This window comes from Triticum urartu, chromosome 7A, assembly GCF_056163025.1.
Source record: "Triticum urartu cultivar PI428250 chromosome 7A, HENAU_Tu73, whole genome shotgun sequence".
In the NCBI taxonomy this organism is placed as follows: domain Eukaryota; kingdom Viridiplantae; phylum Streptophyta; class Magnoliopsida; order Poales; family Poaceae; genus Triticum; species Triticum urartu.
The window spans coordinates 146953871-146964835 of record NC_141879.1 but is presented as its reverse complement, the minus strand read 5'-3'; the positions used below and the strand labels follow the sequence as shown (position 1 = coordinate 146964835).

The window sequence follows — 10965 nt, the reverse complement described above, 5'->3', positions numbered from 1 at the left end:
AAAATTATTTGTATGTATGCGATGATTCGAATTTATTATTTAGTCTAGCATGGTCTTATGTATTTGCATGATTGTGCCCAGTATTAAGGTTAGTTTCTTGATAAATGAAAAAAGGGCTTGTTTGGCTATTAAGATACATAATAACATGATGAGGCCATGCTTGTGCATCATCAGTTCATTACTAATAATATTCATTGTGGCCATGTATGTATATTATTTTGGAAGAATAATAATTGGGAAAATATTTGTCGAGGACAATTGGAGAGAAGGATTGATGACAATATTCCATTCATGGCGAGCCAAAAGTAGAATGAGGGCAGAACATGCATTTGCATGTGTGGTGTAACTCAGGGAAAGATAAATGGATTATTTATTTATATATGTCGTTTGAGCTATACATATCTACATTTTCATGGCAACGCATGGGCAATTACCTAGTAGTACCTTAATAATTGCGCAAGAATAGTAAAATTATGGAGATGCGGGGGATCGAACCCTGTGCCTCCCGCATGCAAAGCGGGCGCTCTACCATTTGAGCTACATCCCCTTGCTCATTTCAATTTTTTCTAGTATTACCTTTTCAAACTTTTAAACTCTGTCCTACTTCTGCGACGCGAAGACTTACCTCCATGGGCCCCCCTGCTCCCCCGCTCTCCCGCTGCAGCTGCCTCCTGCTCCGCTGCCGCCCGCCTGCCTCCCCAAGCTCCCCCCTTCCTCAAAAAGATCTTCAATTTCCCCAGCTACCGCCGCGCTCTGCTCCGGCTGTGCCGGAACTGCCGCCGGAGAGCCCGGAGGCGCCGGATCCGGACCACCAACAACAACGTAAAGGCCGATGAGCAGCCAGGTGTCGTCCTCGCCGTCGACGACGACGGTGTCGTCGACGTGACGGAGTGAGGGCGAGATCCTCTATTCGGCCAACGTCAAGAGTTTCGCCTTCACGGAGCTGATTTTCAGCTGGCTGCTGCTGCCCTCGGTAGCGTCGGCACTGTGCTGCCGCGTCCGGCACTCGCGCCGGTGGCCAGCAGGGCACGCCTTCAAGTACGCCGTGCGCTACGCCCTCGTGGACCTCGACCACCTCGTTGTTGTTGTTGTAAAATTTTCTCATTTGCGCTGAAGTGAGTCAGTTCTCTGTTTGATAAAGGCGTCTACAGACGGTACCCAAGAGCGTGGGGTACGAACAGAGAACAAGATGAATAATCAGCTACTGCTATGACGCAACGGTGCAAGAACAAGATGAACACCTCAACATGTGCATTGATGGTCAGTGTTTACATCTCCATCTTCTCTGTTACTCAAATGTTCTGAACTTTGTGAATCTCTGAACCACTTCACTGAATGTGAGTAAAATCTGTTCATTTTCTGAACCACTTCACTGAATGTGTGTAAAATCTATTCATTTTCTGGTTGGAATATTTGGACTAGTTCTGCTAGTTTAGAGTTTGGAGTATTTGCACAGTTAACTGGACAATTTTGCACAGATAACTGAACAGTTTTGCAAGCATTCGATCTCTGAACAATTTTGTTTTCTGTAAGATTTATATTGTCTCTAAATTCAGTCATGAACTATGAACTCTGAAATTAGTACTGTCCCAATAGCATTTTAAATATCCAAGTTAGGACTGCACTTTTAAAGTTCAAGATACTCCTGTAAATTAAACCTCAACTTGCAGAGTTGTTGTTTTTAGTTAACTGAAATTATAGTGACTACTCCTACTTTTTCCTTCTCCTCTGTTCTGAAACTTCAGCTATCATATCTACAGTACCTAGCTACTGTCAGAACAGAACACTGTATATCTATAGCTTCATTTTAGAAATTTAATTAGTGCATTTCTAAAATGGCAAAGATTATGGCGCAAAGATTAGTTACATCACATCAAGCATGCCATGCCATCTTTGATTCTGTTTTTGATGGAGTACTAGGTAACCTTGTGAAGTGAATAATGAGCATGGGCAATAAATATCCACTACTACTCCCACATTATGTCTTTGATTCTGTGTTTGATGGCACTGAATCTTGAAAATACTAGCAGAAGTAATATTGTCAACCACTGGGCCCCAAGGAGATATCATCATCAGTAGATATCTACAATTTTATTACTGGAGCCACCATACAAACCATGCAAACCTCATATTCTTTTGTTAGCTGAGAAGATCTGCTCTAGCATTTAGCAGAAGGATTACCACCACTACTATCTTATGTTGTGTAGGTACTTAGAAGTTAATTAGGATCTTAGCTTAGAAGACCTGCTCTAGCACTAAGCAGAAGTTAATTTGGAGTACTATGACTTTTTGACAGTCTATAAAATGGGGCACTTGCTTCGCAGGAAAATTGAAACTGAAAAATTGCAAGAGTTTTGCTTGATGTTATATTTCTATCCCATATTGAAACTGAAAATTTGTAAGAGTTTTGCTTCATTTGGAGTACAAGTCCAAATCTGTATTGACAATACATGTTCTATTTTTCTATTGTTGATCAGATCCATATTGTCCTAAATTGCAAAGTAAGTTAGCATAAATTCAGTTTTAATCCAAATTATTCAAATAAATCCAAATATTTTAAATTAATTCAAATAACTAAAATTAATCCAAATCAATTCAAATAAATCCAAATAACCCAAATTAATTCAAATAATCCAAATTAATCCAGTTAATCTAAATAACCCAGATAATTCAATTAATCCAAATAACCCAAATTCAATAACACAAGGATTAGACAAGGCATACACAAGGAGATGACATAAGGTTCTCTTTGTCCCCTCTTGACACAAGATTACACAAGACATACACAAGGAGCACCTGACTACATGACATAAGGGCCTCTTTGCCCCCTCTTGACTACATTCTTTCTCTGGCCACTTCTTCCCTTCCCTTCCCTTTACTTTTTTTTTCTTTTCCCTTCTCTAGCTAATTCTTTCCTTTCATTTTCTTTTCCTATTGAAATTTCCATTTCTTCTATAGTGGCCCTAGTATCAACAACTACCCGACTGTCGCAATATACATTGGTTATTTCCAGTACAGCATTCTGAAAGCGATCCTTATGCAAGTGGGGCAACTTATATTGATTTCCTCCTTTGTCTTTCATAACTTCAAACATAACTGCCTCTAATGTGATAAAGCTTCTGTGCAACTTGTCGGGATCGTAGTTCTCGAATTCCTCTTCCACACCCTATACCAGTTCCTAGATGTTTGTAGGTGACCTGCAGTCGGTTAGAGACTGGAGAGAGTTATGGAAGCAAAGGTACAAACAATTTAACTCAGGGATATTTGGGGTCTGTTGTAGCAATCGGATGTCAAGATCAGTTTGTTCCACAGCTTCTCGAAAAGCTACATCATTGGGAAGGGCATGAGGCTTTGTGTTATCCTGTTGGATGAATATTGTTGTTCCCTCATCATCGTCAGGCCACTTATCCTGAATTGTCGGGATAACCTTATTGATCAGATAATCTCTGCACACAGGCCTGGTTACTTTCACTGATGTCAACACTTTTGTTCCCTTTGTTCTGTTCTGACTTGTCCGCTTCGCCTCACTCTCTTCGATGAATGCCCAAATGTCGATCTTCCCATCGAATGTTAGCTCCCCCTCATTGTTATATCGAGGCCTGGCAACAGCTGTTAGGAACATTACCTTCCCAATGCTGTGAGTGTTTGACACGGTGCGCTTCAGTTCAGGCTCTCCTGGAAGTACATAGTAACTATTCTTCACTCTCGTCATGTCAAACCACTTCTCATCGATGTGAACCATATTCGTCATTGGTTTGAACATAGCCCGAGAAGTTGAGATCGAATTGTCATCGACCATGGACATACAAAAGTTCAATCCCGCGAGCTTGTTCTCTAGCTTGAGGTGAGGCTTCATGGTGCTTGTGATGCGGTTGAGCTCATTCAACTAGAACCTCTTATGTAGGGTCGATCGGGCCACACCTAGAGACCGTGCCAGAGATCGAATTGTTCTTCTTTTATTCAGTGGGATTGTTGAGGTCCTCTCTAGATCTAGCTCCTTTCTCTTTCGGCCAGATCTTCCCGGCTTCTTGCTTGAGACATCTACTTCTTTGCCATCGGCAATTTGCTTTTTGGCGTCTTCCCAGATTCTTTCAACAGATCGTACACTTATGTCCAACAGGTTTGAGACTAGCAGCTTGTCTTCTGGTTGAACAGACCCATCTCTGAGCTCGATTACCAGCAAGGCAAAGTAAACACCATGCCTCTCCTTATCTGACAATTCTCTTCTCTTCTCTTGAAGTATCCAATTCATAACTTCATCCTCTTCCTCTTGAGCTTCATCCTCTTTCCCTTCATCTTCTTGAGGCATCCAATTCATATCTTCATCGTCTTCCTCTTGAGGCATCAAGTTCAAATCCATAGGTACATTCTCTGCCACTTGAGGTTCCTCCTCTTGAGGCATCAAATTCAAATTAATACCTTCATCGTCTTCCTCTCGAGACATCATGTTCAAATCAATAGTTTCATGTTCTTCCTTTTGAGGCATCAAGTTCAAATCCATAGTTATGTTTCCTGCCATCAATGAAAAAAGATGAGTACACCATGGTACCATAACAAGAATATATACACACAAAATGAGTATGCAAGTCAAACAAGAAATGCATTTGCACTAGTCAAACAAGAATACACACACACAAAGTAGTAGGAGGAGTACTATTGTCAACACTTTTGCACTAGTTCTGCTAGATATGATCATGAGTAGATATCTACAGTTTTAACACTGCATTTTAACTGAATTTTCAGATTATGATCATGAGTAGATATGATCATGAGTACTCCATACACATGTCCAGATTAAACAAAAAGTATCATGTTCAAGCCAAAATTTGAAGATTGCAAATGACCATGACCATGATCAGCAGCAATTTTGAAAGCAAAATTCAGTAAACAAAATTCTGTCAGTCCTGTCATTTTGTTTCCAGTCAGATTTGTATCCGCTGGGCACTTTAAATTTAGATTAATTCAGATCCATGTTGTCCTATATTGCTTACTGCAGCTAGAGTAGAAGTAGGAATAGGGGTAGCTTCAACTACAGCAGGAAAAAAACTACAGTAGGAGTAACACTGTAATAGTATCCTTGGAGTAGCCAGAGGACATGTGTTGCTGATCTGCTAGGAGTATCGGTTTGGAAATACTTTGGCATGGTTGAACTGGTGCTTATTTTTGTTTCTCTCTCTGCAGGAGCAGATTTCAGTTCAGAAGCAGATTTTGTGTTGCAATCATCACACTTAGGAGTAGTTTGTCATTTTAAATGGTCATTTAGTTTCAGTTCAGTTAACACTTCCTTGCTTCAGTAATTAGTTCTTGATATTGTCCAACATATGTGAATTAGTTCCTGATATTGACATTATTTTTTCATGTAGGCTCAATGCTCCTGAGATTAGAGCAACTTTTCATCTCTGAAACTTTTAGCCTCAAATTGCAGACCTCCTGGTGCATCCCTTGAATAACAAAACATGCAAAATGATGGGAGGTCTGAACTCTAGCCTATACCTTTTGTGACAAATTTAGTAATCAACTGTTATTGCTTTTTTGTAGAGGCCCATCTTGAAGCATCTTTACTATAGGAGTACTCTGTTTAGAACATGGAGCAAATTCAGTAGACATTTTTACAAGAATTCAGTAGATTTCGTCATTTGGATAGGAGTATTTTTCTGCTCAATTTGTCAATTGGATCAAGATGCTACTCTACTTCACCATAAGAAGAAGTATTTTTCTGCTCCATTTGTCACATACAGTTTTACATCACCATCATAAGCAGAAGTACCAATTGAAGTTTTACATCACCATCACACAATTTTACTGTACCTTCTTCAGGGTGCAGAGTAGTAGCAACAGCAGCACAGGCAGGGTCAAGGAGCACCAGCACGGGCAGCTCAGTGGAGCAGCAGCAGCACGGGCATGGTCAGTGGAGCAGCGCAGCACGGGCAAGGTCAGTGGAGCAGCAGCAGCACGGGCAGAGACCACCGGCGACAGGGGAGAAGCAGCCGCACGGGTGCGTTGGTAGGGGAGAAGGAGCAGCACGGGTGCGCGGGCGTGGGAGATCGACGAGGTCGCGCTGGAGATCGAGGATCACGTGCGCGAGCTCCTGGTCCACCGGACCATGGAGGCAGGCTCCGGCGACGCCAATAGGGGATCACGGCGGCGCACGCGCCGGAGCTCGAAGAGGATGCACGGGAGCACGAGGAGGATGTGCGCGAGCTTCAGGAGGATGCAGGGGAGCTCGAGGAGGGACGCGCACGGCCTCGCGGAAGACGTAGCGGGAGATTCCAGCGACGCCCGCAGGTAATCGAAGCGGGAGGGGACCGCAGCGGCGCAGGTCTGGGCTGCGGCAGTGGAGGAGGTAACTGCCGATGGCGGTGAGAGCTTGTACTTGGCGACGGCGAAGGAGCTTAGCTGGGCTCGCCGGCCCCTGGCGAATCACACAGCTGGGCGGCACCGGCCCCTGGCGACGCGCAGGCGACGGGCGGAGGAAGAAGACGGGACGGAGGGATTTGTTTGAAATGCTTTTGAAACCATGAGGTTTTTTTTTGCAAAATTATCAATGAACTACGCCCGTGACATGTTTTCGGGATGGAGGGAGTACTTCATTTCTGTTGTTTATTTTGAATTTCATTTTAACTTGAAAGCCTTGGTTTGGATTTTGATTTGGTTCTCCAAAAGTTTGATTTGAATATTTCTTTTTTGGTTTTGTTTTTGCTTGTTTGCTTATCTTTTTTTTTTTCGTTTTTGCTTGTTTGTTGATCTTCTTTTTTGGTAGACGGTTTGATCGAAAGCCTAGGTCGGCCCGCACCGTCTGATTGCAGCAGCGGGTGCGCCTTTCATAGTACTGGCAAGGAGGAGTCGAGCATACATGACAGTTAATCTGGACCAATATACAAAGTTTAAACATAGATTTAAAATACACTTACTATATATGCTAATGGAGACGAAGATGATCAAAGAATTACCACTTCATCGTTGGTCCTTTGCCCTTGCGGTCGACTGTAGCCCTCTGTGTAGGTTTAAGAGGAAATAGAAAACAGAGAGAGAGGAGAGGAGTCGCTCGCTCTTATAGGTTTTCACCGCTCAGGTGAATACTTTGCCAACCAAGAACCAGAGAAATACATAGCACTCTTTTAGGTTTTCACCGCTCGGGTGAATGCTTTGCCTACCTGTCATACATACAGAACTGAAAGACAGATGCACACAAAGGAGGGCGGCTGAAGGATCATGCTTTGCCTACCTGTCATACATACAGAAGTGAAAGACAGATGCACACAAAAGAGGGCGGCTGAAGGATCATGCACACTGGGGAAAAGCAACGCGCCGTCCGTTGTCGATGGAGGTTGCTTGGGCGCGACAATGCAGAGAGCTGCCAACGGCCGGCTACGACAAGACGCAGGCGACTGCGGAGAACGGGCTGACGGAGCAAGGAAGGTTGCGCAGGGGCGATGACCATCCGCGCAAACTCTACAGGCGCGCTGTCGCCGCAGATGAGGACGGTCCAAGATGGCCGAACTGATCGCTCACGACTAGCTTGAAATCTATCTCTACCCTCCACTTGTTTTTGCATGGAACTTTCTGTGGGATTGATTAACAGTGAGCTGCCTAAAATACCCTTCACAACTCAATATACTACTAGAAATCTTGAGTAATATTGTCTCATCTGGGACGTCGAACCAGAAAAATAAACGGCCCAAATTTCTTTGATGTACTGTAAAAGGTCTCAAAAGTAAATGCGCTGGTAAATTGTGCGAACAATACAGAGCACCGAACGTAGATCGCTCAGAATGATGGTTTGATCGGAAGCCCAGGTCGGCCCGCACCGTCTGATTGCAGCAGCGGGCGCGCCTTTCACGGCCCGGGTGTTGTCAAGTTTACTTAGCTTTCATTCCAACTTAGTACTAGCAAGGAGGAGTTCACTTCGCAGATGCTGCTGCACTAATTTGCCACCCCCTCCCCTCCCCCCGAACAAATGAGCATACATCACAGTTAATCCGGACCAATATATGCAGTTTAAACATCACTAGCAAAAATATTCGTGCGTTGCAACAGAAGAAAAAAAATATTACATACTTCTGAGTTCTAACACAATAGCCATGTTTCACGAAACCCATCCTCCCCTATCCCACCTCCACTTGTGATTTTCCCACGCGCCCACGGCGACTGCTTCTTCATCCCCAGCCCCACCCACACATGTACCTGCTCCACCCACGCGCCCACGGTAACCATGTTTTCTACGCACTCGCACTTGAGGAACACCCGACACCGATGGGAGGGCACTGACGGAGGAGTTCTATCCTTATGTGCATCGGATACATGCCTCATGTCGTCCTTGTCGACCACAGCGACCAACAACCAGGCCTTGACTGAGGCAGCACGGCGGCCCCGGCGTTCGTGTGTATTCATGGCTTGATGCACAACAACATGTGGCTGCATGTCTTCACACGGGCAGAGGTGACCTATGCTACTAAGCTCCCTCGTCCTGTCCTCAGGGACATATCCCGAGGCTGCTCTTGTCTTTTCGCCAGGCTGCCCTCGTCTTTCCATTGAAGTTGTGTGTTGGGGGTAAACATGGACATTAGTCGGACTATACCATGAAAGGTTGGTCGATGTTAGCAAGTTCGCGTTTTCTAATTAGGACGTGTTTTACTTAAAGGAAATAAGGCGGGGTTCTATTGGTTTTTCCTTGGTCTTCTTTTTCTATTTTGTACTGGTTTTCCTTCATTTTTTTCTCTTTTTATTGGTTTTTCCCTTTCTTTGTTTTTCTATTTTTCTTTCTCAGTTTTTACTGGCTATTTTTTCTTTTTTCCCCTATTTTACTTCGATTTTCTTTGTTTCCTTCTTGGTTTTCACTAGTTTTTTTCTTTTCTTTTGCCCCCAGTTTTGTTTGCTTCTTTTCTCGCTTTTCATTGATTTTCTTTTTTTTTCTCTCTCAGTTTCATTGCTATTCTATACACATTTCTTTAAAAAAATTCTAATAAAAGATTAACATTTATTGAATACTTGTTTCAACATTTTTATACACATTTCTACAGTTTTCAAATGCTTGATTAATATTTTCCAAATAGCAATTTAACATTTTTTTAATACATGCTCTAATTTTCTCCTATGCACATTTTTTTCTGCAAATGTTCTATTAAAGTTCTTCAGACCCAAGTCTAACATTTTTTAATACATGACCAACAAGTTTTCTATACACATTAAAAAAATTACACACAAGATTAACATTGTTTTAATACATGGTTAACATTTTTTTCTACACACATTTAACATTTTTCAAATACAAATTTAACATTTATTGAATACATTGTCAACATTTTCTCTATACACATTTAATATTTTTCAAAGACAAGTTTAACACTTTTTTATTACATGGTCAACATTTGTTCTATACACTTGTTCAACATTTTTCAAATGCTTCATTAGCATTTTTTTAATTTTTGTTTAACATTTTCCATGTACAAGATTAGCACTTCTTTAATACATGGTCAACATTTTTTCTATACACATTTTTGACATTTTGAAATACAATATTAATACTTAACACATGGTAAACATTTTTCTATGCCCATGTAACATTTTTAAAATGCTTGATCAAGATTTTTTAACTGCAATATTAACATTTTTCAATACATGATTACCATTTTTTGTATAGACATATAATATTTCCCAGATGCTTGATTAACATTTTTGAAATACTTGTTCAACATATTTTTTCAAATGCTTTATTACCATTTTATATACATGATAAAAAAATCATCATTTTTAATACATGTTCAACAATTTTTCTATACATGTTCACCAGTTTTCTGAATACTTGGTTTATATTTTTCAAATACTTTTTCAACATTTTTAAAATGTAATTTGTAGAGTATTTTTTGTATTATATATATATATGATATTTTAATGTATAAACAAATGTACAAAAATAAAGAAAAAAAAGAAACTGGAAACGTAAAAAGACAACAGAAAAAAGGAGGATGTCGCTACCCGCGCTCTTGGGCCGGCCATCTCGGTCTCCCCTTCAGCGAGGGCTCCTCCCCTTCTTGCGGAAGGTGCGCCCCTAGTTTTAGGCATTCCCGTATTTGGCGTTTACACCACAATTTGAGCATCTTTTAACATGTCGGCCCATTTAGAACCTACCACGCTTCCTGCTTTGTTTTTTGAAGTAGTGTTAGGGTCAGTTCTCTTGGGCGGCTTAAAAATAAGCTGGCTCTCCCCAGCATATAAAAAAGCCTTCCTATAAATTTGTTGAAACTTCTAATTTTTTATATCATAATTAGTTTAGAAGCCCCAATGCATTAGGAAGACCGCTTATGGAAAAAGTTGGGGGAGGAGACGGTTTATTTTTTAAGCTGCCTAAAGAACTGGCCCTTAGGGAAGCTTCGTTCTGGTTCTAGGAAGCTTTTGGAAGCTTCTGGCCTGTTATTTTTTACATTCGGTTTTTATAGGTTTTTATATGTCCCTACTTTTTTTATTATTATTAAATTCATACTGAATTCATGAACCATTTTCAATTTGTGAACATGCATGATTTTTTTTCAACTGCATGATTTATATTTCTTAATCATTAACATTTATCGAATTTATGAACATTCTTAAAATCATGAATTTTTTTAATTCTGTAAAAAAACAAGTTTTTTTAAATCGATGCACTTTTTAAATTCACAACCTTTTCCAATTTGGTGACCCGTTTTCCAAATTCACAATATTCTTTTAAGATTCTTATTTTTCAATATTCATAATAGTTTTAAAATTCATGAACTTTTTAGAGTAATTTTTTTCCAAAGTATTGAACTTTTTGAGTTCTTAAACTTTTTTCAAATTCATATTTTTTTTTCAAATCCAGGAGCATTTTTCAAAAGTATTAGGTTTTTAAACCATAAAAACGGAGAAGTAGATTTCCCCCGTAAACCAGAAGCTACTGTTTTCCCGAAAGAGCGAGCGAGCGGTCGAGGGAGCTAATTGGCTGGTGCAAGC

General features: G+C 40.9%; 2 non-coding genes and 1 pseudogene across 2 annotated transcripts; 1 reads left to right on the top strand and 2 right to left on the bottom strand.

The window, feature by feature from the left end:
• Positions 1–474: 474 nt before the first annotated feature.
• Positions 475–547, bottom strand: TRNAA-UGC (transfer RNA alanine (anticodon UGC)). Its single transcript has one exon. It is a non-coding gene; the product is annotated as a tRNA-Ala (tRNA).
• Positions 548–1170: 623 nt separating this feature from the next.
• LOC125521256 (uncharacterized) lies at positions 1171–6603 on the top strand. Its single transcript, XR_015611043.1, has 3 exons — positions 1171–1260; positions 5364–5708; positions 5818–6603. It is a non-coding gene; the product is annotated as an uncharacterized LOC125521256 (transcript).
• On the bottom strand, positions 2993–4501 carry LOC147958654 (uncharacterized; annotated as a pseudogene).
• Positions 6604–10965: the final 4362 nt, after the last annotated feature.